At 45.2% G+C, this 27,470-nt stretch overlaps 1 protein-coding gene and 1 pseudogene across 2 annotated transcripts in view; both read left to right on the top strand.

The window, feature by feature from the left end:
* Window positions 1–27,470, top strand: part of LOC310784498 (formin-binding protein 1-like) — a gene marked incomplete at both ends in the record, with an annotated part of 177,161 nt that overhangs the window by 91,811 nt on the left and 57,880 nt on the right. The gene's annotated exons all lie outside the window — the stretch shown is intronic.
* On the top strand, window positions 6,487–7,758 carry LOC310783748 (beta-1,3-galactosyl-O-glycosyl-glycoprotein beta-1,6-N-acetylglucosaminyltransferase 4 pseudogene; annotated as a pseudogene). The gene has a single exon. The product of its transcript is annotated as a beta-1,3-galactosyl-O-glycosyl-glycoprotein beta-1,6-N-acetylglucosaminyltransferase 4 pseudogene (transcript).

Below are 27,470 nucleotides of genomic sequence, written 5' to 3'. Positions count from 1 at the left end.
CTAAATCTACTAGTACAGTGATTTCCAGCATTGATCTGCATTTTAGGTACCTTAAGAGTAAAGAAGTACAACTTTTTGACGGATGTGGAGAGGACGCTGGCGCGCTTGGCTGCCACTTCTCCCTCCATTTAAGTTTGTATAAGTTTGTTTTCTTTGCAATCTCCTTGATTTGTTCTGATTTGAGTCAGTGTTGTTTGCCAAAACAATCTACCTCTACTTCATCTCACTCCATCTGGATAATGTAACAGTAACGTTACTGCTCGGGCACTCACCTCTGTCTGCCGGACTTCATCCACTACTACACAGCTGGAAGGTAGATCCCGGACAGGCCACCACCTGTCTCGGTGCGGTTAGCCCCCGCTGGCTAGGACCGCTGCCTTCCAGTACCGTTGAGACCACTGCCGTGGACGAAGGCAGACCCCGGACAGGCCACCACCTGGCCCGGTGCGGTTAGCCCTCGCTGGCTAGGACCGCTGCCTTCTACCATGAGAAAGCTAGCTCCCCTCAGCTTCCAACCTGGGCCTAGGCTGGCTCATCTCTCCATCTGCCATGCTGTGGTTAGTCTTGTTTTATCTACTGTCAATTCACCAGTCACAGCCATCATCCACCATCTGTTCCAGCTCTGTTTCGGTCATGACGCTACGCTACACATCCATGCAACTCCTCTGGCTAAACCACCAAATGCATCCTCCTACAGAATTCATCATGTCAATAAAAAACTCAGGACTTCTACGATGCCACCAGTACATCCACAGAGGCTCCCGCCGCAAGTTTGTTTATAAATCCACCACGACAAACACCATCCCATCTCTGTGGTCCGAAAACAGCTCTCGCACTTCCTCATTCCATCACAACAACACGTCACGTCATCAGAACAACCCCCACATGAATCCTTTCAACCTCTGCCCAATACCCACTTCCTCCACGTCAACTTCAAAATAAAAGCACCTGAAAATCGCCCTGTTCAACACAAGATCTCTCAACAATAAAAGTCTTATTCTCAATTAATTCATCACAGACAATAAACTGAATTTACTTTGTCTCACCAAAACCTGGCAAAAACTTTAACTATTTATAATTAAAGCAAACCACCCCCGCTGGATACTCATATCTAGACAACCCATACACTGAGGGCTGGGGAGGAGGAACTGCTGCTATACACCATCAAGAGCTCAACCCCAGACCACTCTCCATCCCTGCTGCACCATCTTTTGAACATCTGGCATTTAAACTTCCCGGCTCTAAACCTCTACTCATCGCTCTCATCTACCGTCCTCCCAAACCCAACCCCTCTTTCCTATCCGACCTATGAGAATTCATCACACAACTGTCTACAATCTCACCATCTGTTTTACTCCTAGGCGATTTTAACATTCACATTGACTCCCCCAAAATTGCAACTGATTTTTTGCACATACTCAACTGTTTCAACCTCACCCAACACATAAACTCTGTGGGTTTATGTTTTCCACCATAAACAAGATCCTCAAACCTTTGGACAATATCTCACCCTCCTTCATCCCAGAAAAATGCAAGAACTTTCTATCATTCTTCCACTCCAAAATCAAAAACATCCACAACCAGCTTGCCACCTCCTCTGCCATCACCCCCAACCCGGAGCCTGCACCTTCCCCACCAACAGACCATTGCCTTTCCCTCTTCTCCCCCATAACCACATCTGACCTCTCTGATTTACTCTCTGGAATCAAGTCATCCACCTGTCACCTCGACCCAATCCCCTCCACCCTTGTCAAAACCTGTCTCTCTTCTCTCGCCCCACTCATCACTGACATAAACTCCTCCCTCAATTCTGGCATTGTTCCCTCTCCGCTCAAGCTCGCTGCTATTACACCCATCCTCAAAAAGCCTGACCTAGACCCCGGCAACCCCAACAACTTCAGACCCACCTCCAACCTCCCACTCCTCTCCAAAATACTGGAACGTGCCGTCGCAAAACAACTCAAGCAATACATCCACACCAACCAGATAACATTCCAATCCGGCTTCAGAACACACCACAGTACCGAAACCGCTCTGATCAAAGTCACCATAGACCTCCTACTCTCCTCTGATTCCGGCTCCCTCAACATTCTCCTCCTCCTCGACCTCAGTGCAGCCTTTGACACCTCCTCAGTCGCCTACAATCCTGCATTGGCATAACTGGTTCAGCACTCTCCTGGTTCAAATCCAACCTGTCAGACAGCTTTCACTACATCTCCATCAATAACTGCAAATCCCACACCACCCCAGTCTCACATGAGTGCCTTTTAAACATGAACTCTGGATCATGTCAGGCTAGAGAGAGCAGCATATTTTCAGGTTTTGCCTTTCTAAACATGAGGGGTCTTTGTTAAGAAACAACTGGATATGAGCCGTTTTTTCTGCCAGTGGGCGGGGGGGGGGGGGGCGCGGTAGCATGTATCGAAAACAAGAAATGTGATAGGAAACAGCTTTAGCGAATTTGTAACCAAACTCCATTCAAAAACATGCATAACAATGTATTTCTCCCCACAAAAGTTTGATAGCCTATCAGTCAGTCGGCTCCTATCCTCTCCGCAGTGGGGAGGCACAGTCACACAACACTGCCTGCCTCAAATGGCTGCCTCACACAATAGAATTGGCTGCATCACGTTAGCGACAAATCTGGAGACTTCAAAAAACATGCCGTTTTAACGGAGTCCATTCCAATGAGGGGTGGCAATGTGCCAAAAATGAGCGCTTCGCCTTTGTTAGGCTACATAAAGCCGCCCAGTCAAAATAGTGGTCGGACTGTCGTCAATCACTGTGGGTTATTTATTTTACAAGTGGCATTCAAGTCATATCTGACTAGTTTTCAATGTATTTCTCCCCACAAAAGTTAGGCTTTTTCTGACATGGGAGCAAGCAGTAAGCGTCCCTCCTGATGCACTGGACCTGGCTGCCTGCAGCTGAAGCGCGTTGGCCAAACAATTCAAGCCGTTTTTGCAGCACTTGAGGAAACCGTGAGTTTGCTCGTTGATATAAGCGATTGCCCGAACGATTCATTAATGAATAAACTAGTGAACGTGAAGTGAGTCACGAAGAGCCACACCCGCCCACTCAGACGGATCTGCGGATAATGACCTGCCACTGTTTGGCATGAGCTGCGATTGCGTGGAAGCGGATCTTATACCGGCGGTCGAGGTAGATAAGATACGGACTCGCGGGAGTGCGCGTAGGCCGGCTAATTGTTGTTTAACATGCAGGCCAACCGGCTAGGAGCAGGTTATAATACGGATTCCACTGCATGTTAAGAAGTGGCTATGGAGTCCCTCAACGCTCGGTGCTTGGTCCCCTCGTCTGCATCCTCTACATGCTCCTCCCAGGGCTGGTGACTGCGCCCGTTTTACTCGCATATGCGACTAAAAATAGAACAGTGCGAATTGTAAAATGCCTTTTGGGGCACGTGTGCGAGTACAGAATTCGACCTTCAATATATATATTTATTTTTTCAGAGCGTTAAAAATCAGAACGGCATTAAAGTTGAGAGCCTGTGTCCCAGTTCACTTGAAGGCAACACAACGTTGCCTTGAACCAATGGTGACTGGTGAAAAAAAGCACGTGATCTCAGCGGAAACGAAACTAGAGAGAGACTGTGAGAGAGGGAGTCCACATAGCCGATTGTGTGCGCCGGTTGGCTTTCCCCTTTTTTTGGTCAATTACCTGCAGCTGCACGATGCACGCGTTCATGATGTTGCCTCATTGTGGAAATTTGACAGTTTGTCACACTCATGCAAGTTGAATAAGCCGCGGAGGGGCAGGGTACATTGCCGAGTCCCGCTCGGCTGGAGTCCACTCCAGTCTGAGCGGCTCGTTTCACCTCACCGGCCCCTCTCTCTCCCCGGCCACAGCGCAACACAGCCGGCTTGGCGAAGTGAAGGTACTACCAGCTGCTGTCCACATCACCGCTGCCTGCTATGTCAGTCACGTTGTAACGTGAATACAGGAGAGGACTATTTGTTTCGTATTGCGAATAGAACGACAAACATAATAATAAAACGCATCGGACCAGTGTGTGCAAGGTTTTCTGTGCGCGATGATTTTTTTTTCAGATGGCGGATTTAAAAAAACGGACTCTGTGTGTAAACTCTAATATTCAAACTGAGTCAACTCAAACTCATTTCCTCATACTCAAGAACAGCCAAATCCACAACTGTAGAGTAGGCATGGCTTCGAACGTCTGGGCTCCAGACCCAAGACTACCTGGCTGCAGACAAGTGGGCAGACCTCACCCTCCTCTCAGACCTATAGGCTATAAACTCCTTGTCCATGGATAACATTTTGATGTTTATTTATTTTATTTTATTAGTTTATTTGGCAGGGACATATACAAAAAAAACATTAAACCCCATAGGGGAAGAGATGCTTTGTAACAGATTTAGCCATAGGCTACTTTCCATCTGGAGCCCCTGTTCTGTTGCACTTTTTTTCTTTTGGAAAAGTAAATGCATGATAGCTGTGGGATATACTGGAATTAATTGTTTTATATTCATTGTATTTACACAAAAAAAGAAAAGCTCTGTCCAGTAACCTGGAACACTTTTATTTTTAGATGTGGGGGGGGGTATGTACGGAGGAACCCCCTGGACTGTGTCCCACAGCCACAGCTGTTTCATCTTGAAATTGTGTCTAGTGTGTTTCACATGACTTCGATGGGGTTTTCATAATGCTGGTTAAACATTTGCAAACCTCCCATGTTCCCCCTAAGAAGGAAGAAGGACTAGGTCTGCACTTTCACTATGATAATGTAATGTAACCTATATAGATAGGCTGCTAGGCACTGATGGAAACTCCACACCAAGACATCAGAATAAAAATAAATTGGGTAAGGGTGAAGTCACATTTTCCTGTCCATATTGGTAGGGGATGAAACATACATGATTAGGGCCTATTATGATTGATTATTATCTAATGCAAGTTTTGCAACTGCAGCAGGGTGGGCTCGTCCTCCCCCCGCTGCTCAGAGCGTCTAGCGCTCCCCACAATAGAGCAGACGCACGCACCACCAGACGCGTCAGTATAGACGTTGCAGCGCCGGGGGAACTTGGATGCATGCTCGGTAATTGCCATGATGGGGCAATACATGCGGTGGCAGCAAAGCACATTGAGAGATGAATGGTTTTAAGTTTACTTTGCAGTAGGTGCCGCACGTGTGTAAAGTTAGAACCGGATGGAAAACGAATCCGTGACCACCATTCTCCTCCTGACATCGGTAAGTTCGTTTTCCGCTCTACACAAAAGCCGCTGTGTAAAGGGACTGACAGGACAGGAACAAATAGGCTACTACAGTAAGTGAGTAAAATTGTAATTTAACGTATTTATTTATTTTTTCTGACAACTTTCAGGTTGTGACTTCAACAAAAAGGCTCAGCAAAGGCACCCTGCACACCTGTAGGCTACCACCTGTTTACTGAGCAAGGTGATTTCTAGTTATTTTATGTATAGGCTATGTGCTAGTCAAATAGGGCTGGGCAATTTATCGATATTCAATATTGTGGTATGATATTAGACTAGATATCATCTTCGATTTTGGATAGTGTGTCTTTCTTGGTTATAAAGGCTGCATTTACAGTAGGCCTAATAGCCTATAGTGATGTCATTTTCTCAAAGTACCAGACTGTTCTAGATGTTGTATTATTTGTCTTTCTTTACTTAGTCATTATATCCACATTACCGATGATTATTTAGGCTATCAAAAATCTCATTGTGTAAATATTTGGTGAAAGCACCGATAGCCATCCTCCCTACAATATTGTCTCAATATTCAATATTGAGGTATTTGGTCAAAAAATATTGTGATTTTGTCCATAATTGCCCAGCCCTATTTACTCACTGCACATCGATGGCCTGACAATCATTTACATCATGATATACAGTAGGTGGCAATCTTTTGTGTTCGATTGTAAATTCAGTTTTTCGGTCAACTTCTGCAACAGCCCTCAGGCTCAAAGTCTTTGTTACCCACAAGCATCTGTTGCTAGCTCCAATTTACCAAGTGCCAAGCCCTTGACGTATGTGCACGTCCACTCCACTCGACCGCAGCCTTGTTAGGCATACTGTGAGACTGGAGGATTTACGTGCGGATACTTGATGGCCAAGACACACTTGGTAAACTGGGGTCTGGATAACTGGGAACGCTGTAGCACTTGATGAGCTGAGTCTGCAAGGTTCGAAGCTGGGAACTGTTGCAGAAGGTTGCCGTGAGATGAATCTATGGACAACTGCAGAGGACTAGCAGAGCCAACTCTTATAGGTCCCGAATATGACATGTCACTAGTCACCAGTGATGTCACTCGAGCAATTGTGATGTCATAAATGATGACGTAGAAGTCAGTCTTCGTGACTGAAATCAAGACCACACATACCTAACAAATGTCTACTGTAACCTACATGAGCTTTTCTCTGCTTTACCACAGAATGAAAAAAAGATGTAGACAACTGTTCAGAAGACCAAGAAGGAAGCAATTCATGTCTTCACTGCTGGCTATAGGCCTATGTCTTCTGATATTGGTCAGTTTGAAATACAACTACCGGTACATCATCACAGAACCTTTTGGATCCACTGCAGTGTTTCACAAGTATAACATCGACTGCTCAGCTATATATGATATGGACCCAGTGGAGGTGGGGAAATCACTGGTCATCAGAAGGACACACGTCGTGGAGGAAAACGACGAAAGTCTGGTGAAACTCACCTCAAGCTGTCCACATTTCCTCAGGTCCAGTGGCTATGAGGCTGTGTGCGCGTCCGAGGAGGAGAGAGACTTCCCTCTCGCCTATTCGCTGGTGGTTCACAAATCTGCCTGGATGGTGGAGAGACTCCTCAAGGCGTCATACTCCCCCAGTAATATCTACTGTATCCACTACGACCAGAAGGCTTCGGCTCAGTTCATCTCCGCCATGGAGGGCTTGGCACGCTGTTTGCCCAACGTCTTCATTGCTTCCAAACGAGAGTCTGTCATCTATGCCAGCATTAGCCGGCTGAACGCTGACCTCAACTGTCTGTCTGACCTCTTGGGGTCAGAGGTTAAGTGGAAGTATGTCATCAACCTCTGTGGGCAGGACTTTCCCCTCAGGCCCAATATGGAGCTGCTGTCGGAGCTACGGAAGCTAAATGGTGCCAATATGTTGGAGACAAGCCGCCCCACTGATTTTAAGAAGGAGAGGTTCACCTTCCACCATGAGCTGCAGGAAGCCAGCTTCGAATACCAAAAACGTCCTGTGAAAACCAAACAGACTAAGGACCCGTCTCCGCATGGTATTGAGATGTTCACTGGCAATGCCTACTTTGTGTTGTCCCGTGAGTTTGTCGTGTACATGAAGTCATCAGCCCTGGTCAAAGATTTCCTGACCTGGTCGGAGGACACCTACTCCCCCGATGAACACTTCTGGGCCACTCTGGTGCGAGTACCAGGTGTGCCCGGGGAGGTGCCCAGGTCCCAGCCTGATATCACAGACTTGATGAGCAAGACCAGGCTGGTGAAGTGGCACTACCTGGAGGGTTCACTGTACCCAGCCTGCACAGGTACACACATTCGCAGTGTGTGTATTTTTGGGGCAGCAGAACTGAATTGGTTGCTCAACTACGGTCACTGGTTTGCGAATAAGCTGGACCCCAAAGTGGACCCCGTCCTCATTCAGTGCCTTGAGGAGAAACTTCAGGAAAAACAAAGATCCTTGCAATCAATGTCATCGTCACTGATAGGAAAGGATTTTTCGGTGCCGGTTCAACCTAGATAGAACTGCCCACACCGATCAGAAGGTGTTGACATATGTTAATACCTCCAATTATTCCAGATATATGAAAAACCAATACGACAAGCAATTCTGATATTTAGAACATTATTTTATATAGAGAATATTGCATAATTCATGATACAGAGCTAGTCAAGTGATATATTACCCCTCAGAGATCTCCGGGTGGATTTTCAGTGGTCTTTCCTAACAGCTGATATGTAGCAGATCAAGAAAGAGACATTTGAAAACCGACCAATTCATTTTCTTGTGCGTGGGCTTTTAAAGTGCATTTCCTTGGGGGCGTTGTCTTCTGGTATGGGCTGGTCTCTCCCCGAAGGCTCCTCCTCCATCTGGTGACACCCTTCACTCCTGGGCTGACATTGGTAGTTATGCGAGCTCCCCCTCTGTCACTCCTACTTGGCAGGCGTGTTTTCTCCTCCTCCGTGGTCTGCATCACGTGACGTGGCTCTTCAACAGGAGGTCACATGCACTAACCCTCACTTGAAATAGTCATCTATTAACTTCCCTGTCTACCAAACAACTGTCAACAATTGCTAATATTACCAGCTTGACACATTTAAATTCCTATTTTAACTCCTATAATTTGGGTCAGCTAATTTAGCTATTTTCTCTATTTAAAATCCTATAGCACTTTATCTATGGTTACTTTAGACTAGACAATCTAATCTACATCCTGGATAGAATCAAATTCAACTATATTCAGTCTGAAGCTGGAACAATTTTCATACAGCTCAAACTTACTGCCTCTTGGTCTGTAACCACCCTAATAAGGATGTAACCAGAGTAAGAGCGTATTCCTCACTCAAACCAGAGAAAACCTCACCCACATTTTAACTAGGATGAGGAAGCTCTTATCAATTAGCAATTACCCATTATCAACTAATTTGACGACCACCTGCCAATTCGGTCGGCAGATTCAACCTTAATATTCTTACTATTTTGACTATACATTTATTTCCCAACCTAAAGTAGCAGCAGTAACAATAGGCTAATATTTATCTAAATATTATAGCCCTCCTTGTGTAGCAAGTAAGGCAAATTGAAGTTATTCAACACACAGAAATATAACATCAGAAAACATTCCATTACTGTCCTAAACACACTCTATCATAAGCTAACCAGTTTACATATATACTGAGCATCTAATATTCCCAGAGACCAAAGCCTGGCCATCTGAGATTCGAACCCGGGACCTCTCGCAATGTGCTGTGTCTCATCCACTGGTAGTCACACCGGAGAGCAGGCCCCATCTCCTCTGGGGGAAAGGTCAGCGCATGGTAAAAACATCACTCATTAGCTCCAAAATACATAGTGCTGTTTTTCCTCTCCATTTGTCCCTCAAGTCAAGTCAAGTCAAATTTTATTTATATAGCACCTTTCATACACAAAGGCAATTCAAGGTGCTTTACAAAAAATTTATCGAAAAAACAAGCAGCAAAGCAATGCACATATAAAAAACACATAAAAAACACAGCCGACAGTTTTAGTTAAAATATATACTCAAATTAACAAACATGAAACATTATTTCTGTTTTAAATAAGTTACAAGGCATTCTTCAGTATTATTATTACATGCACAGTCCATTTGTTGGAAATGTACAGGAATCTTTTTTTTAAATTACAGGCCGAGAGAGGCAGTAGTTTAGTAGCAGTTAAAAGCAAGAGTAAACATAAAGGTCTTTAGCTTGGATTTAAAAATAGGCAGAGTAGGGGCAGATCTAATGTATTCAGGGAGTTTGTTCCAGTTATGAGAGGCATAGTGGGAGAACGCGGCTTCACCATGTTTTGATTTGGTCCTCGGGACAATTAGTAGACCAGTGCCTGAAGATCTCAGGGATCTGGATGGTTCATAGTGTAGAAGCATTTCAGAGATGTAGTGTGGGCCTGACCCGTTGAGAGATTTGTAAACTATTAGCAGAATTTTAAAGTCTATTCTAAGATTTACTGGCAGCCAATGCAGGGATTTGAGAACTGGTGTAATGTGTTCAGCTTTCTTGGTTCTTGTTAGAACTCTAGCAGCCGCATTCTGAATGAGCTGTAGTTGTTTAATAGCTTTTTTGGGAAGACCATTGAAAAGACTGTTGCAGTAGTCTAGCCTGCTAGAAATGAAAGCATGAATTAGTTTTTCAAGATCTTGTTTGGACATATAGCCTCTAATCCTTGCTATATTTTTTAGATGATAGAAGGCAGATTTTCTTATAAGCTTGATGTGGGAGTTGAAATTTAGATCAGAGTCAATAATAATGCCAATATTTTTTACCTGGTCCTTTGGCTTCAAAGATAGGGATTCGAGGTGAGCAGTAACTTTGAGCCTATCTTCTTTTTTGCCGAAGACAATTATCTCTGTTTTGTCTTTATTAAGTTGGAGAAAATTCTGGCACATCCAATCATTAATTTGCGCAAGGCACTGACACAGTGTCTCTATGGGGGCATAGTCATCCGATGAGAGGGCTATGTAGAGTTGGGTGTCATCTGCATAGCTATGATAAGCTATTTTGTTTTTTTGCATAATTAGGCCCAGAGAGAGCATATAAAGGTTAAACAGGACAGGACCTAAAATTGATCCTTGGGGTACCCCACATGTCATTTTGGTTTGTTCAGATGTGTAGTTGCCAATGGAGACAAAGTAGTTCCTGTCTTGCAGATAAGATCTGAACCACTCTAGGACCGTGCCGGAAAGCCCGACCCAGTTTTCCAGTCTGTCCAATAGAATTTCGTGGTCAACCGTATCAAAGGCAGCGCTGAGGTCTAGTAACATTAAGATTGAGATTTTACCTGAATCAGTGTTCATTCGGATGTCATTTATAACTCTGATAAGCGCAGTTTCGGTGCTATGATGGGGTCGGAAGCCTGATTGGAAGGGATCTAGGAGATCATTGGAGGATAGAAAGGTATTGAGTTGTTGGTAGACAGTTTTTTCGAGTATTTTGCTAATAAAGGGAAGATTTGATATTGGTCTGTAATTGCTGATTATAGAGGGGTCGAGGCTACGCTTCTTAAGCAAGGGCTTAACAACTGCAGTTTTTAGAGATTTTGGAAAAATGCCTGTAAGAAGAGAGGTATTAATTATCTTCAGTATGTCGGTCGCCAGGCAACTGTAGACATTTTTTAGAAAGCTTGTTGGCAGGGTGTCTAGGCAACACGATGAGGATTTAAGGCCTCGTATCGTTTCTTCTAGTTTCTTATGGTCAATGACATTGAACTGAGTCATGTTAATTAAGCACCTATTCTGTGGGTGCGGCGGAGCCACATTTGTTCTTGATGTGGAAATAGTCTGATATTTATAATTTTATCCCTAAAGAAGGTCGCAAATTCATTGCATTTGACATTGGATAGAAGATCAGGGGCAATTTGTGGGGGGGGGTTTGTCAGCTTGTCAACATTGGCAAAAAGTGTGCGAGCGTCATTGGTGTTTTTGCTGATAATGTCGGAGAAGAAGAACTTTCTGGAATTTTTTAGTTCCTGGTTGTAGGAGTGAAGACTATTTTTATAGATGTCATAATCGATGTGAAGTTTAGTTTTCCGCCATTTGCGCTCGGCTTTCCTACAATCTCTTTTTTTGTTATTTACAGAGGGAGCGTTTCTCCATGGTGCTTTTTTCTTACCGGAGATTAGTTTAGATCTAATGGGAGCTACAGCATCAATAGCCTTTAGGGTTTTAGAATTGAAGTTATCTAGGAGATCATTGACAGAGGCTGAGGAGAGGGAAGGGGCCAGCGAGAAAGCCTCCATGAACCGTGTGCTAGTGCTCTCGTTGATGTGACGCTTTTTGATGGTTTTTGACCGAGTAAGAGCGATAGGGGTGACCTTGAGTTCAAGAAAGATACAGAGATGGTCGGACAGAGCAACATCACTAGCTGAAAGAAACGATGACTCAAAGCCCTTGGTGATAAATAAGTCTAGGGTATGGCCTCGATTGTGAGTGGGCCCAGAGACATGTTGTAACAGGTCAAAAGTGTCAAGGAGGTTATTCAATTCTTTGGCATTATTATCATTGGGGTTGTCAATATGAATATTAAAATATCCTGCAATAGTTAAACAGTCGTGTTCTATGGAGATTATAGAAAGGAGTTCTGAAAATTCATCAAAAAAACTACTAGAGTACTTAGGTGGTCTGTAGTAAAATAGAGGGAGAGCACTTCAGAACAGCGGCCAGATATTCAAACGATGAAAAGTCACCAAACGATACCTGCTTACATTGAAAAACATCAGAGAAAATAATAGCTACTCCTCCCCCCTTCTTACCGACTCTGGGGGCGTCAATGTAGTTAAAGTTAGGTGGGGCTGACTCATTAAGAACATATTCCCTGTTGTTTAGATCAAGCCAGGTCTCTGTGAGGAACATGAGGTCCAGTTTATGACTCGTAATCAGATCGTTTATTAGAAGCGACTTGCTTACAAGTGACCTAATATTTAGCAGTGCAGCCTTGATACTTGCATTGCTGGGTTGATTTTGTAAATGCTTTTCAGAGTGTCCCTGGAGAACAGATACTAGGCTTGGTCCTGGAACAGGACGTGCTGAGAGATAATCTTTGTTTGTTCTGTAGCTAATCAGGGTGGGGATAGCTAGACATTTGATCGTTTCATGATGCTCTGTGACCTTGTTTTTGGGGCCGGAAATGATTTTTTCAGTTTTCCCCTTTGGGGCGGGCAGGGAGATTGAGGGAAAGGTGAGCGGGTGGGAGGGGGAGGTGGTTTTGAGGGTGGGGGGTCGGAACAAGGAGGTCTTGGGGGTGGGGAGGAGCGAGGGGGTCTTTGGGGTGGGGAGGAGCAGGGGGTGCTGGCTATGCTGGCATGAGTCTGTTTAGCCAGTGTGTTCATGGATGGAGAGGGCTGATTAGCCAGCTCATTTAAGCGAGGGGGTCTTTGGGATGGGGGGGGGCGAGGAGGAGGAGGTGTTGAGGGTGGGGAGGAGCAGGGGGCGCTGGCTATTCTGGCGTGAGTCTGTTCAGCCAGTGTGTTCATGACAGATGGAGAGGGCTGATTAGCCAGTTTTTTTAGGCCAGGAGTCTGTTCAGCCAGTGTGTTCATGACAGATGGAGAGGGCTGATTAGCCAGTTCTTTTAGGCCAGGCGGAGGGGTGCACTGCAGGCCAGCTAGTCCAGCGTCAGTCCGCTCAAACAGTTTGTTGGAGGTGCGGAGCGGGCTAGCTAGACTAACATTAACCTCCTCAATCAGCTTGTTCATGCCAGCTGAGAATGGCAGTAGGTGGAGGGAGGGGGAAAGGGAGGAGGGTGATGAGAGGGAGGTGGAGGAGTGGAGGGGGGGGGGGGGAATGAGGTCTCCAAGGAAACAGCTGAGGGGGCGTCGCTCCCCGCCGGGTCCAAGGAAACACCTGGGGGGGCGTCGCTCTCCGCCTGGTCATCAGGCCGTTGAGCTGCGGTGAGGGGTGAGAAGAGGGAGGTGGGAGAGTGGAGGGGAGGGGGAAAGAGTGGGGAAGGGGGGGTGGAGGAGAAAGGGGGGGTGGAAGAGAGGAGGGGAGGGGAGAAGATGAAGTCGTCGTCGTTTGGTGGAGCGTCGACCAGTTGAGCCACGGCGTCGACCTGTAGAGCCAGGACAGCTGCTGCAGGAGGCGTGGCGTCGTCCTGTTGAGCCGCGGCGTCGAAATGTAGAGCCAGGGCGGCGGCAGAAGGTGGGGCGACGACCTGTAGAGCCGGGACAGCGGCTGCCGGGACAGCGGCTGCCGGATGTGTGGCGTTGGACAGTTGGGCCGGGGCGGCGGCAGGAGGTGGGGCGTCGTTGGTCAGTTGGGCCGGGGCGGCGGCAGGAGGTGGGGCGTCGACCTGTAGAGCCGGAGGTGTGGCGACTGCCGGAGGTGTGACGTCGTTGGTCAGTTGGGCAGGGTCGGCAGCTGGGCCGGAAACTGCATCGATCTGAGCATGGTCGGTGACTGCAGGTGGAGCAGGGCTGGAGGAGAGCTCTGTGGCCGCTGTGTCAGGCTGTCTGCCTTGGGGAGGCTTTAGAGGGATCTTGACCTTGTAATAGTCCACCGTGTATAGTAGATTAGAACTCAGTAAAGCCTCGCCAGCACTATTGAGATAGCGCCCGTCCGCAGTGAAAAGGTGCTCACGCTGCCAGAACAAATTAAAATTCTCAATAAAGTTTACTTTATGTAGTGGGCAGGCGGTGGAAAGCCATGAACTTAGGCCTAGTAGTCTGCTGAAGCGGTTCGTGCCGTGAGATGGTAAAGGGCCACTGATAAAAGCCTCAATGTTTAGAGAGGCTAGCATATTCAGCAGATTGGTAAAGTCAGATTTAAGTTTCTCTGATTCTTGCTTATAAATGACATTTTTTCCAATGTGCAGGATCACCCTTGTCACAGCTTTGTGAGATGTTAGTAGCTCTGTAATGTTTCCTGTTATGTCAGAGATTGCGTCTTGAGGGAAGCAGTATGTTTTGGAATTTCTCCAACTCCTGATGTTTTTGACTGTACTATCGCCTACTATCAGGGTTGTTATGGCTTGAGTGTCCTTGGGCTCTGAGGCACCGTTTCTTCCCTGAGGCCTTGTGCTAGCGCTAGCCTGATTTTTCCTCTCATGGTGGAGCTGGGCAGCTATGTCAGCTGGAGGTGATCGAAGCAGGCCAAAACGATTCTCAAGTTGCAATTCCATTAGCGGAGGAGGGGGGGCTGTTCCTCCTCTCGTGACAGTAGTCCATGACCGCTCGTTTTGGGGTTTGTGGTTAAGCAGTTGACGACCCTCCTCTCTCGTGCGGAGAGCCCGCAGGCTGGAATTTAGGGAGGGCCAGCCTGTTGCTGAGCTGATTTCAGGGTTTTGTGGAGTAATTGTGGATTCGGAAATCACTAATCTCTTTGGGATATGTCTTTGTTTATGCTTCGGGCTCGCAGTTTGGTTAGCGATGTTAGCAAGGGCTTTCTCCGGAGCTGGCAGGCTAGCCGCATCAGCTAGCTCTAGGTTAGTAGCCATAGCAGTTTGACTCTGTAGCAGTGAGTCAGCATCCCTGGGAGATGATAATGTACTCACGTTGCTCGTGACATTCCGTGCAATTTGACTCGATGGCAGTGAGTTCTTTGAGAGATGAAATATCGTTGTTCCCAGTACGGCAATCCTTTGAAGATGATCACAGCAGCGTATATGAGGCATATTATCCGACAGTCTCCGGAGTGCTAGGCTATGCTAGGCTATACTTAGCCTGGGTGAGCTCCGAAAGTGCTGTTAGTGGTGATTTCATAAAAATAGGATAACGATTCAAAATGAAAGATCGTTACTAGAAAGTGGCGTAGTAGTAAAATCAGGGGGATAAAAGAAAAAAGAAAGTTTCGTAGTTAAAAAGCAAAAAGCTGGCAGAGAAGCAGGAGCAAGCAGAAAGGCGACTGTTTCTCTATCTGCAGCAAGGAGGAATGGCCTTCATGTTGGCAGATCTCAGTGACCTCTGCTCCAAAGTTAACTGACCATGGCCTATATGACCATCTGGTAAAGATAAAACCTTTTAGGGAAAAAACCATTAACTGTGACATCCTTGCACAACTTATCCGCTGGCCTATTTGAACATTAACCTATCCAGGGTCGAACACACTAACCAGTCGGCCAAGGAGACCGTCCCCTTGCAGAGAGGAACTTTTCACTCCCCCCCTGTGACGTACAATGAAACATTTATAGATACATTTGAATTAGCAAACGATAACATCATCTCTGTAATTGCATATTTTCACATCAGCTGGGCCTCCATGCTGAGGTATCCGCCTCCTGCTGAATCCAATCTGGGCTTAATGAGGAAATGTTTGGTTATAAATTAGGAAAAATGGAGATCTTATCAGGAAACCAGGGATCTGAGGAGAGAAATCCTATCATCACCAAGTTGTCCCATGGGTTCACTTAGGTAGACGTAAGCTAAGGTCCATTTGACGTTTGGTAGCAGTAATATCTATATTTATTATGTTGTCTTGTTTTTAGCCTGTTTCAAAGGGGTGAACATTTTAGAGCAGGTCTTCAGGCTTTTCACAGGTTGACAATAGAAGCTAATGCACACCTTTAGTTTCTTGTGGACAGGTGCATCGGAGGAGAAGTCCATAGGCCAGAGAGAAGAGGTCGATTAGAAGCAACATTTCGGTCCATTAGACCTTCATCCCTGAAGGTCCATTAGACCTTCATCCCTGAAGGTCTAATGGATGGAATCCTCTTTTCTCTGGCCTAAGGCTTTTCGCACGTGAAATTAATACGATGCAGGCATTTTTGCATCAATGCCTGACACCTGGTCATTTACAATGGGATAATAATAATTGTGAGAGACCAAGCAGCAAAGCAACAGAGGACACAGGTATTTTCCATTAAATCAGGGTTTTTTATTTACCCAAAGGAATGAAAGTTTTTACAAACCAAAAATATAATGCCTAGGTCTAATAAAAGGGGTCAACAAAACAGAACTATAATGAAATAGAGCAAAGTAACAGGTATTAACTGAACAAACTGACCTCCTACAATGAAACATGGGGAGACATATATAGTGACTGGGGCAAACCAAATGCAACACAGGGGGTAAACAAAATGGATGCCAACTACAACTAAACACAAGGCAAACTAACTAAACCCAAATCCCCCCCATAACTTGGCAGCACATTGGTTTGGGCTGATGAGCTGGCTCCAGTACTTAATAGTCCTCAGCCCTCAGCCACGCCTTTTGCCCCACCAGGAAACCTCCAGACAGCCATGGTACTCAAGAAAGAAACAATGATTAATATAACAGAAAATGTCTTAAGTGACCTGACAGTGTTAAATGTGTTTATATAAAACAATGTCAAGCATAAAGCAAATAAACATATTCTAAATTAACACGTTGAGTGCCAATGACGAGATATCTCGGCTTACAGAATCCAACCGTTGAGTGCCAAAGACGAGATATCTCGGCTTAGAATTTTTTTTTTTTTTTGACGGTGGGACATCGATCAACCCCTTTTATGTCTCCTATACCAGAATTGGAGGTATTGAATGTGTATAATCTATTTTACCGACCCACTGAGTGGCGACATGTCTCTCCACAGTAGAAAGTCAACCAAAAGCAGCCGCCTCCCGCGGCTGCTTCCTCCATTCTCAAGGAAATGGCTTGGCGATTTTACAGTCATCAGTCACCAGACTCGCCCGAGAGCGGCCGCGCCAGCAGCAGCACACGGGGGATTGCAAATTTGCATAATAGATTATGGGTGAAACACACTTTGAAATGCCCGCAGAAAGGCCAGAATCGCACGCATTCCGAAAACCCAGAAACGAACGAGCCTCATTCTCATACTGTAGGCGAAAACGCTTTCACGCTGCTGCACACCGGCGCACAACGGTGTGGGGTTCCAAAAATAGACTGGGTGGGCAGCATAAAGCCTAGAATCGCACAAAGCTTCATCAAAGCTCTCAACCGAAAATCCAATAAACGATTGAGTCCCATCCACAGTCCACACTCGCCACACTCGCCGACGAGGGGCCGCCAGAGAGGGAGGCTGCTCACTGCTCAGACAGGCAGGAGAAACTGGCTTGTGACAAACGCCACCAGACACGCCCACGGAGGGAGGAGTTTAAAGGAGAGGGTGTTCAGAACTATATTGTTCAGATGTCTGATCTCTCACTGATGCCAAAAATAAATGGTTAAAGTGACTGTTCTGCCTGTTTGATTGAATTTCACAAAACTGCGATTATCTCAGCGGCTAATATCTACCTAACTACTAACTCTACAAACTAACTCTTTTAGACAGAGAAAGCACACATTCTATTAGTACTTTTGTGAACTTTGTGTTCACAAACTCCAAGCAGAAAAGAATCCTCGGCTCTTGTAAAATGAGCCAGAATCCTCAAAAAACGGCTTGGCAGAAGCTACCTACAGCAAAAAAAAAACGGCTGGCAGTCAATGTGTTAAAGAAACTGTGTGCTGTTAATTATTGTTAATTGTTTGGGGTGTGGTGAGTGCAAATGAAATGAACCTGTGTGAACAACAAACTAATGAGGAAATGAGGTGAGAGTAAATTGAAACAATATTACCATGTGTGGCCTGTGGCCATCACAATAATAATAATAATAAACATGGGTTTTATATAGCACTTTTCTAGGACTCAAAGACGCTTTACAAACAAAGAAACACTAAAGGGTCGGGACGACGTAAGTGCAACAGACAATGGACAAACACGACACAGGCACACAGGGATAGGCAGGGGGAGTTAGGAGAAGGCAGAGGAGAAGAGATGGGTTTTGAGGCGGGATTGGAAGACATTGAGGGAGTCTGATTCTCTAATGTCCGCGGGGAGAGAGTTCCAGAGCTTGGGAGCTGCCCTGGAGAAGGCTCTGTTGCCGAAACTGCGGAGGTTGGATTTGGGGGTGAAGAGAAGGCCGGCAGAGGTGGATCGGAGGGAACGGGAGGGTTGGTAGGGGGAGAGGAGGTTGGTGAGATATGGGGGCGCCAGTTGGTGGAGAGCTTTGTAAGTGATGACGAGGATTTTGTAGGTGATCCGGGAGGAGATGGGAAGCCAGTGGAGTTGTTGAAGGACTGGGGTGATGTGGTGCCAGGATTTGGTGTGGGTGAGGAGACGGGCGGCTGCGTTTTGGACCAGTTGGAGTTTATTGATGAGGGTGGAGTTGGTGCCGTAGAGGAGTGAGTTGCAGTAGTCCAGACGGGAGGAGATGAAGGCATGAATGAGTGTTTCAGCAGCAGGGTGTGAGAGGGAGGACCGGATCTTGGCGATGTTGTGGAGATGGTAGAAGGAGGTTTTGACAATATGGCGGATGTGGGGCTCAAGGGAGAGGGTGGGGTCAAAAATTACACCGAGGTTGCGTGCCTGAGGAGATGGGGAAACGGTGGTGCAGTCGATGGTGAGTGAGGGGTTGTTGAGTTTGCTGAGGGTGGATTTGGAGCCGATGAGGAGGAGTTCAGTTTTATTGCTGTTTAGTTGAAGGAAGTTGTGTTGCATCCAGACTTTTATTGCAGACAGGCAGGAGTTGATATGGGAGAGGGGTGGGTTCTGAGGGGATTTAGTGCTGAAGTAGATCTGGGTGTCGTCTGCGTAGCAGTGGAAGTTGAGGTTGAAGTGGTGGAGGATCTTACCAAGGGGGAGGATGTAGATGAGGAAGAGGAGTGGGCCGAGTACGGAGCCTTGGGGTACACCGTGTGAGACTGTGGAGGGGGCGGAGGAGTGGTTGTGGAGGGAGATGAAGTGGGAGCGAATGGCTGGCATTTAAATTGGGACCAGACCCAAATTCACATGATGGCATGTGCCCCAACCTGCTGATCCACAACGACCTGATGGCATGTGCCCCAACCTGCTGATCCACAACGACCTTCATTCATGCCAAGTCAAAGTGACACTGAACATGTCGGGCTGTTAATTATGATGCCAATCTTGGCTCCTGGCCAGCACAGTATACAAGCGATTTCAAAGTATTACTGCTTGTTTAAAGGCCCTGCAAGGTTTATTGTACCTCCTAAATTATATGATATGATGATATGATGTGTTGTGTGTGTGTGTGTGTGTGTGTGTGTGTGTGTGTTTGTGTGTGTGCGCGTGCGTGCGTGCGGGCGAGCACCCGCACGTGTGGCTGAAAGGTTATTTATAAATGTGTGTGTTCTATCTCATCTGTTTATTGTTACTATTTTTGCATTTTTATGTGAAGCATGTTGAACTTACCCCGTGTATGAAATGTACTATACAAATAAAACTGACTTTACTATAAATAGTAGATTGTATTGCTTCCTCTGCTGCGGGCTGACCAAATCTTTACTGTGTCAAGTGGTACAGCCTTGTACCCTTTTTTCTGACAGTGTACAGTCCTTGTCTGGGTTGTTATGTGAAGATGCGTTTGGAGTTATGGGGTATTAGTATTTGGTATCAGTATCAGTATTTGGTAGTCAAAAAAGTAGAGACAGCATTTTCAATATTCACCTATTCACCTAGCCCCAAAAACAAGGTCACAGAGCATCATGAAACGATCAAATGTCTAGCTATCCCCACCCTGATTAGCTACAGAACAAACAAAGATTATCTCTCAGCACGTCCTGTTCCAGGACCAAGCCTAGTATCTGTTCTACAGGGACACCCCGAAAAGCATTTACAAAATCAACCCAGCAATGTAAGTATCAAGGCTGCACTGCTAAATATTAGGTCACTTGTAAGCAAGTCGCTTCTAATAAACGATCTGATTACGAGTCATAAACTGGACCTCATGTTCCTCACAGAGACCTGGCTTGATCTAAACAACAGGGAATATGTTCTTAATGAGTCAGCCCCACCTAACTTTAACTACATTGACGCCCCCAGAGTCGGTAAGAAGGGGGGAGGAGTAGCTATTATTTTCTCTGATGTTTTTCAATGTAAGCAGGTATCGTTTGGCGACTTTTCATCGTTTGAATATCTGGCCGCTGTTCTGAAGTGCTCTCCCTCTATTTTACTACTGATTATATACAGACCACCTAAGTACTCTAGTAGTTTTTTTGATGAATTTTCAGAACTCCTTTCTATAATCTCCATAGAACACGACTGTTTAACTATTGCAGGAGATTTTAATATTCATATTGACAACCCCAATGATAATAATGCCAAAGAATTGAATAACCTCCTTGACACTTTTGACCTGTTACAACATGTCTCTGGGCCCACTCACAATCGAGGCCATACCCTAGACTTATTTATCACCAAGGGCTTTGAGTCATCGTTTCTTTCAGCTAGTGATGTTGCTCTGTCCGACCATCTCTGTATCTTTCTTGAACTCAAGGTCACCCCTATCGCTCTTACTCGGTCAAAAACCATCAAAAAGCGTCACATCAACGAGAGCACTAGCACACGGTTCATGGAGGCTTTCTCGCTGGCCCCTTCCCTCTCCTCAGCCTCTGTCAATGATCTCCTAGATAACTTCAATTCTAAAACCCTAAAGGCTATTGATGCTGTAGCTCCCATTAGATCTAAACTAATCTCCGGTAAGAAAAAAGCACCATGGAGAAACGCTCCCTCTGTAAATAACAAAAAAAGAGATTGTAGGAAAGCAGAGCGCAAATGGCGGAAAACTAAACTTCACATCGATTATGACATCTATAAAAATAGTCTTCACTCCTACAACCAGGAACTAAAAAATTCCAGAAAATTCTTCTTCTCCGACATTATCAGCAAAAACACCAATGACGCTCGCACTCTTTTTGCCACTGTTGACAGGCTGACAAACCCCCCCCCCACAAATTGCCCCTGATCTTCTATCCAATGTCAAATGCAATGAATTTGCGACCTTCTTTAGGGATAAAATTATAAATATCAGACTAACTATTTCCACATCAAGAACAAATGTGGCTCCGCCGCACCCACAAAATAGGTGCTTAATTAACATGACTCAGTTCAATGTCATTGACCATAAGAAACTAGAAGAAACGATACGAGGCCTTAAATCCTCATCGTGTTGCCTAGACACCCTGCCAACAAGCTTTCTAAAAAATGTCTACAGTTGCCTGGCGACCGACATACTGAAGATAATTAATACCTCTCTTCTTACAGGCATTTTTCCAAAATCTCTAAAAACTGCAGTTGTTAAGCCCTTGCTTAAGAAGCGTAGCCTCGACCCCTCTATAATCAGCAATTACAGACCAATATCAAATCTTCCCTTTATTAGCAAAATACTCGAAAAAACTGTCTACCAACAACTCAATACCTTTCTATCCTCCAATGATCTCCTAGATCCCTTCCAATCAGGCTTCCGACCCCATCATAGCACCGAAACTGCGCTTATCAGAGTTATAAATGACATCCGAATGAACACTGATTCAGGTAAAATCTCAATCTTAATGTTACTAGACCTCAGCGCTGCCTTTGATACGGTTGACCACAAAATTCTATTGGACAGACTGGAAAACTGGGTCGGGCTTTCCGGCACGGTCCTAGAGTGGTTCAGATCTTATCTGCAAGACAGGAACTACTTTGTCTCCATTGGCAACTACACATCTGAACAAACCAAAATGACATGTGGGGTACCCCAAGGATCAATTTTAGGTCCTGTCCTGTTTAACCTTTATATGCTCTCTCTGGGCCTAATTATGCAAAAAAACAAAATAGCTTATCATAGCTATGCAGATGACACCCAACTCTACATAGCCCTCTCATCGGATGACTATGCCCCCATAGAGACACTGTGTCAGTGCCTTGCGCAAATTAATGATTGGATGTGCCAGAATTTTCTCCAACTTAATAAAGACAAAACAGAGATAATTGTCTTCGGCAAAAAAGAAGATAGGCTCAAAGTTACTGCTCACCTCGAATCCCTATCTTTGAAGCCAAAGGACCAGGTAAAAAATCTTGGCATTATTATTGACTCTGATCTAAATTTCAACTCCCACATCAAGCTTATAAGAAAATCTGCCTTCTATCATCTAAAAAATATAGCAAGGATTAGAGGCTATATGTCCAAACAAGATCTTGAAAAACTAATTCATGCTTTCATTTCTAGCAGGCTAGACTACTACAACAGTCTTTTCAATGGTCTTCCCAAAAAAGCTATTAAACAACTACAGCTCATTCAGAATGCGGCTGCTAGAGTTCTAACAAGAACCAAGAAAGCTGAACACATTACACCAGTTCTCAAATCCCTGCATTGGCTGCCAGTAAATCTTAGAATAGACTTTAAAATTCTGCTAATAGTTTACAAATCTCTCAACGGGTCAGGCCCACACTACATCTCTGAAATGCTTCTACACTATGAACCATCCAGATCCCTGAGATCTTCAGGCACTGGTCTACTAATTGTCCCGAGGACCAAATCAAAACATGGTGAAGCCGCGTTCTCCCACTATGCCTCTCATAACTGGAACAAACTCCCTGAATACATTAGATCTGCCCCTACTCTGCCTATTTTTAAATCCAAGCTAAAGACCTTTATGTTTACTCTTGCTTTTAACTGCTACTAAACTACTGCCTCTCTCGGCCTGTAATTTAAAAAAAAAGATTCCTGTACATTTCCAACAAATGGACTGTGCATGTAATAATAATACTGAAGAATGCCTTGTAACTTATTTAAAACAGAAATAATGTTTCATGTTTGTTAATTTGAGTATATATTTTAACTAAAACTGTCGGCTGTGTTTTTTATGTGTTTTTTTATATGTGCATTGCTTTGCTGCTTGTTTTTTCGATTATTTTTTTGTAAAGCACCTTGAATTGCCTTTGTGTATGAAAGGTGCTATATAAATAAAATTTGACTTGACTTGACTAGTCCTTCTTTTCAGCTTTCAGCTGTTGAGTAAGAAGTCTAGCACAGGTAAACATGCATGCATCTGTTAATTTACAGGTGCACAACACTGTATACACTGTACATAATACTGTACACTGATAATGGCTACAATGGAAATGCATCTATGAGTGATATGAACAGGGCTGGTCACTTAGCATTTTCAGAAGGAGCACGTGTGCCCCTAAGTTGAAAAAAGTAGGAGCACAAAAATAATTTTAGGGGCATGATAAAAAATGTATTAAATAATGCGTTTCTCCTTAATAAAGGGATATTAGGAGCATTCAACGTTATCTGTTGCGGTGGCTTCTGTTCCGCTAGCGCTAGCTTCTTCAGCTAATGATAACGTTACATCTTCGTCTTCACCACCGTCTACTCCGGCTGAAGCTTCATTTTCTCCCACATTCGCCTGTCTAAAATAATGCTTAATGGTAGAGATGCACCGATTGCCATTTTCTTGGCCGGTTCCGATTTCCGATTTTTGAATAGTCTGATTTGCCGATACCCGATTTTGGCCGATTCCGATTTTATTTCTAAGAACAATAATTGACGGGTTATTTTTTGAAGTTTTTTTTTTTTTTTTTTTACTTTGCTTTAATAGAAAATTAAGATTCATGTCACATTTCTTATCATTTGCATGAGGTAGGACGATCTCACTCAAAAACATCTAAAAATAAAAGTGTTCCCAGGTTACTGGACAGAGCTTTTCTTTTTTGCCCACTTGTCTGCAGCCAGGTACTCTTGGGTCTGGAGCCCAGACGTTCGAAGCCATGCCCACTCTACAGTTGTGGATTTGGCTGTTCATGAGTATGAGGAAATGAGTTTGAGTTGACTCAGTTTGAATATTATCTACACTCTGTGTGTATATAATATACACACAGAGTCCGTTTTTTTAAATCCGCCATCTGAAAAAAAAATCATTGCGCACAGAAAACCTTGCACACACTGGTCCGATGCGTTTTATTATTATGTTCGTCGTTCTATTCGCAATACAAAACAAATAGTCCTCTCCTGTATCCACGTTACAACGTGACTGACATAGCAGCAGCAGCTGATCTGCAGCAGGCAGCTGGTAGTACCTTCACTTCGCCAAGCCGGCTGTGTTGCGCTGTGGCCGGGGAGAGAGAGGGGCCGGTGAGGTGAAACGAGCCGCTCAGACTGGAGTGGACTCCAGCCGAGTCAACTTGCATGAGTGTGACAAACTGTCAAATTTCCACAATGAGGCAACATCATGAACACGTGCATCGTGCAGCTGCAGGTAATTGACCAAAAAAAGGGGAAAGCCGACCGGCGCACACAATCGGCTATGTGGACTCCCTCTCTCACAGTCTCTCTCTAGTTTCGTTTCCGCTGAGATCACATGCTTTTTTTCACCAGTCACCATTGGTTCAAGGCAACGTTGTGTTGCCTTCAAGTGAACTGGGACACAGGCTCTCACCTTTAAGGCTGGGTTCACACCGACGACCCAAGCCTTGCCTATGCCTTGCCTTTACCCACGCTTTTTAATAGGCGTCCGTTTTAGTCAACGAGGCTGTGTACACCGGCCGCCTGAGCGTGAACCCTGCGTGTACCCACGCCTTGCCTGTGCCTTGCCGATTTTATCGAATAGGCGTGAGTTCTATTTTGAAGCCGACAAGGCGCGTGCAGGCAGACTTCTTCTGTCAAGCCATGAAAGAAAAACGCACAATATCCGTCGGAAATGGAAAAGTCAACTGAATTTCAAAATAAAATGGACAACATGTTGAGCAGAGAGACAGAGAGATTGACAGGTGGCTATCACGTGGGGCTTTCTCCCCGTCGGCAAACAAATCTTCGTGAGAGAGAATAGCGACCGAAGAAGCAAGATGGACAATGTTGTTGTGCCAGCACATATTCTTGCAAGATCACCTCTCTAAAATGTCCGACTATAGTCAGACCTGGTTATACATATCCAGCATCAATAGAACATTAAATATATCCGATTTATTTTACCTAGAGGCTACCCATGACAATTCTGGACAACACATGAAAAAATACAGTCGGGAGAGAGGAGAGGCGCTTGTGACTCGGCTCCAGGTTCGGCGTGCAAAAGGCGTGCGGTGTGATCGCAAAAGCGTGTAACAGGTTCACGCCCAGCTCGGCGTAGGCGTGGGTTGAGGCAAGTCTGTGTGAACGAAGCGTAATGCCGTTCTGATTTTTAACGCTCTGAAAAAATAAATATATATATTGAAGGTCGAATTCTGTACTCGCACACGTGCCCCAAAATGCATTTTACAATTCGCACTGTTCTATTTTTAGTCGCATATGCGAGTAAAACGGGCACAGTCACCAGCCCTGGCTCCTCCTAGGTCACATCATCCACCGCCATGGACTACACTTCCACTGCTACGCCGACGAGACCCAGCTTTACCTCTCCACCAAAACCATCACTCCTGCCATTCTCTCCACCCTCACCGACTGCCTCACTGAAATAAAAACCTGGATGAACAACAACTTCCTCAAACCAATTGCAATAAATCGGAAATCATCATCATCGGCCCCAAATCCCTCCTCCCCTCCTCCCAGAATGTCTCACTCCACATTGACGGACACACAGTCACTCCCTCCCCCATGGTCAGAAACCTCGGCATTATTATGGACCCAACACTCTCCTTCAAGTCACACATCAACAACATCAACAAAACATCCTTCTTCCACCTCCGTAACATTGCACGACTCCGCCCCACCCTCTCCTCCTCAGCCGCAGAAACACTCATCCATGCCTTCATCACCTCCAGACTAGACTACTGCAACATAATTCTCTACGGCCTCCCTTCCACTGTCCTCCATAAACTGCAATACGTTCAAAACTCAGCTGCCCGGTTGCTCACTCACTCCCGCTCCAGAGGACACATCACACCCATTGTAGTGGCTATCTTCAGACTTTGATTTCTTCTTTGCTTAGACTCATATTTCTATAACCACATAAAATGACGACGTGAGACTGTTTATACGCGTTGAGCCGGCTCGAAACAACACCAACCGGCAACGGTAAAATAACCGTGTTGCTCCGCCGTCTCGTTTATTCACACTGACAGTTTACAACAAAATCACTTTCTGTTCTAACTTGACAAGTACGGTGGCCGCAATGGGACAACTCCTCACAGTGGTCAAATATAAGTATAACCACAGCAATATTATCAAAATTAAACTGAAATATATTCCTTCAATGTAAACCAACAAGTTATACCATAAAACAAAAAATCTAAAATTATAACTTATAAATGGCGCTTACACCCATCCTCCAACACCTTCACTGGCTTCCAATTCAGCAACGAAACCACTTCAGGATCCTTCTCATCACTTACATAGCTCTCAATAATCTCGCCCCCTCATACCTGACAGATCTCCTCCATCGCCACTCCCCCACTCGCCACCTCCGATCTGCCGATGCTAACCTTCTCACCCCCATCACCAAGACCAAGTACCGCAACTTGTTGGACAGAGCCGTCGCCATTGTTGCCCCAACCCTCTGGAATTCCCTGCCTCTTAACTCATTCATGGCCAGTTTAGGACTGCCAATATTTAGCACAGGCCAAAGATTTTCATAATTGTTGGTCATCTTTCAAGACCCACAGTAAATTATCTATCAGCACCAAAGTGATTTGCAATACCTCAAAATGAAGATGTACGTCTCTGGGTTCACCAGGAAAAAAAAGTGAGCTTTTAGCATGTTCTGTACTCTACTTATAGCCATTTATATACACCCTGTTTTCACCCAAAAGGTCTCTCTGAGAAAAGAAATTGCAGAAAATGGCATTTATGTACAGCACACAATCTCAGGCAGAACTCGCTCTCAATTCTTTTATTTTGAACTGTATTGACATCAGACATGTAAATATTATTCATTATGACACAAATGACAAAAAAAAAAATATATATATATATATATATATGAAGTGCTTTTTTTACATTCAACAATACAGTTTGCTCAGTGTGAGTGAGTGTGCAGACAGACAGACAGACAGACAGACAGACACACAGACAGACAGACAGACACACACAGACACAGACACACACACGCACACGCACACACACACACACACAGAGAGAGAGAGAGTTCTGTCCACAGCTGCTGCTGTATCGCACCTCCTCCCCCCGCAAATTAGCATAGGAGGGGAACACCTAACTGGTTTGAGATCAGCGTCTAGCCTCTGCCTCTGCTCGTTTTCCTCCTCTCGTTCGGGCTGGGACGAATGCTGCGACACGACACAGGAACGGGTCCGGCTTGGCTTTGGGACCAGGCGCTGCTGGAACCGGATCGATCATGTTTGCCACGGGTTTGACTAGGCAATCCAGGTTCGCCCTGCAGCAAGGCGAGCAGTGCAGCGCGCCGAGGGGCGTTTCAATGGCGTTTCTCCTCTCTACAAGGAAGCGCATTTCTCTGTTTTTCCTCCTTTCCTCCTTCTTCCTTATTTCAAACAACAGCTGCGGTATGTGTTTGATAACGTGCTGTCGGCTTGACTTTGAGGTTAGGGACCTGTG

Source organism: Poromitra crassiceps, assembly GCF_964638095.1.
Source record: "Poromitra crassiceps genome assembly, chromosome: 10".
Taxonomy (NCBI): domain Eukaryota; kingdom Metazoa; phylum Chordata; class Actinopteri; order Beryciformes; family Melamphaidae; genus Poromitra; species Poromitra crassiceps.
Note: the sequence above shows the minus strand (reverse complement) of the source record. Positions and strands in the feature narration are given on the sequence as shown.